This window comes from Aethalodelphis obliquidens, unplaced genomic scaffold (assembly GCF_003676395.1).
Source record: "Aethalodelphis obliquidens isolate GAN/ISIS:26980383/991018 unplaced genomic scaffold, ASM367639v1 scaffold2, whole genome shotgun sequence".
NCBI classification, from domain to species: Eukaryota; Metazoa; Chordata; class Mammalia; order Artiodactyla; family Delphinidae; genus Aethalodelphis; species Aethalodelphis obliquidens.
In genome coordinates, this window is record NW_020837946.1 from 15,815,766 (window position 1) to 15,818,311 (window position 2,546).

Here is a 2,546-nt window from a genome sequence, read left to right on the forward strand (position 1 = left end):
GCCCTTTGTTGCAAAACTCCTATACGTCCAGCTCCCCCCTCACCTCCTCCGAGCAGCTCTCAGGGTTACCCGAGAGGCCACCTCGAGGGCTTGAAATCCTAAAAATTGCTGCCAAATAAAACATAACTCTCACAAAAAATAATAAACAGAAAGGAAGAAAAAGAAAATGGAGTTCATAAAGATGGGGAAGTGTGGGAGTTGGAGGGTTGTGAGAAACAATCTGTTGGGAGAAGAGTCTGGAGAGATTGGCCAGAGACCTACAGAGGTGACATTTGGCAGCCAGGATTTATAAAACGGAGGAAGCATTGGAGACTTTGAGCCTGGGGAGGGATAGAATCACTTCTGGATCTGGTGAAAATAATTCTGTAGACAGCTGGAAGGATGACTTGGCAGGCAGGAGGTTAGGAACCAGGAGATGAGTTAGTACCTGATGCTCAGGACTGATTAAAGGAGAGTGAGGTCTGGATCAGAGAAATACTCGGAGGGTAGTTTTAAGTCATTTAGGTCCATGACTTAAATCAGTGTGGGTCAACATTGGAAAGAGAAAGGAGAGAAGGTGTGAAGGTTAGTTCTCCTTGCAAACATGGATTTCAAATTGCGTTACCATTACCTTAGGACTGAATTCTTCTTCTTCATCTTCTTTTTAATTTTGTTTTTGCAATTACTCTTCTTTGAACTCCTCCAATTGTTTTTGTTTGTATAGTCCTATTTAACTAAAATAGAAACTCCAGCTAAAGTTTCATACCAGTTGTTACAGCAGAACCCAGGAAGTAAGGCACTTTGATTTGTGAAGTAAGCAAGGCTATCAAAAATATTTTTCATTGTAGAATACATCCTACATTCTTGTATTCCTTAGCTGTACAGTTTTAGTCTTTTTTTTTTTTTTGCCGTACGCGGGCCTCTCACTGTTGTGGCCTCTCCCGTTGCGGAGCACAGGCTCCGGACGCACAGGCTCAGCAGCCGTGGCTCACGGGCCCAGCCGCTCCGCGGCACGTGGGATCGTCCCGGACCGGGGCACGAACCCGCGTCCCCTGCATCGGCGGGTGGACTCTCAACCACTGCGCCACCAGGGAAGCCCAACACTTCTATTCTCTATTGCTGATTTCTGAACTTGTCTAAAACAAACTATGAGAATGTGTATCTGTCAATGTTACTGTTACGGTGATTGAAACTGGGAGGAAGGGGTGAGGTGAGGGAGAAAAGAGTTGTATGTGTCCTATAACTTTACTGAGACACAAAAATCTGAATTTACTTTCACCTGGTGATACACTTTTATCAGCTAGACCTTTGGTTTGCAATCATTAAGTGCATGTTCGTGTAATAGCGGCACATGATTCTCTTAGTAAAGCCACTTGGTTGTAAATCCAGACCTGCCTCAGTTTCTTTTAAAAATGGGGGTGAGGCGAGAATTCTCTTTCTATTTACTTCTTATGTGAAGCCAAGTGAAGTATTTTAAGAGTGAGTGCGCTATGGAGAAGTAGGGTCAGATGGTCTCAGTTCAAGTTCCAACTTCCTTTCTCCTTAAGTCATTTGTCCTTCTAAGCTTTGTTAGTTTCATTTGTAAAATGAAATGTGAAATAACAGAGTGTACCTGAGAGCAGTTAGGAGAAGTAAATGAGATAGTGTCTACCAAGCTTGACCACAGCACCTGGCTCGTAGAAACTGTTCAGCATTATAGTTTCTCTGATACCCCTTTTTATAGTGACCTGCAGAGCTTTCAGTAAGGAAAATTATTTTTCTATTCAAGCCAATAGTGCTGCAGATGAAGAGCACAAACGTACGGACACCAAGGGGGGAAAGTGGGGGGTGGAGGGGGGATGAATTGCGAGACTGGGATTGACACATATACACTAATAGATAACTATTTTATAATAGTTATAAAATAGCAGTTCCTTTAATAAGAACCTGCTGTATAGAAAATAAATTAAATTTAAAAAAAGAAACAATAGTGCCGTAACTAGGAGGTATGGAAGAATTTGGGGCCAGAAATGAGATGAAGATATTTCTAGATGCAAGAGCCAGAAAATGATTGCAGGGGGAAAGAAGAAAGGACAAACAAAATGGACAGTAATCAAAATGCTGGAAAGTGAAATAAATGTAAGTCACAAGCAATGTGATACAATGGGAAGAGCTAGGGGTCAGCAGATTGAGTTTCAAGACCATTGACATGACCTCAGCAAGTCACTACCTCTTTCTGGGCCTCAGTTTTATCATAAGTAAAATAGGGACCATATTTCCTGACCTGCCTGATGCCGAAGGTTAATGTGAAAATCAGATGGGAAATTATGAGAGTGTGAAAGTGCTTTGTAAGTATAAAGGGGAGTAAATATGTTGTCTGAATGCAGGTGTCAAGGAAACGACCAAGAGGGCATCTTTTAAAAAACTCTACAAATTACCCACCTTCCTTATTTAACTGCTACGATTTGACCACCAGTCTATCAGCATAATCTCAGAGGGACAACCTTGTGGAAACCAATAGAATAATCTAGGAGTTCAAGATTTGGTGGTATTCACTGAGGCCTGGATTCTGTTCTTCAGATTCCTGG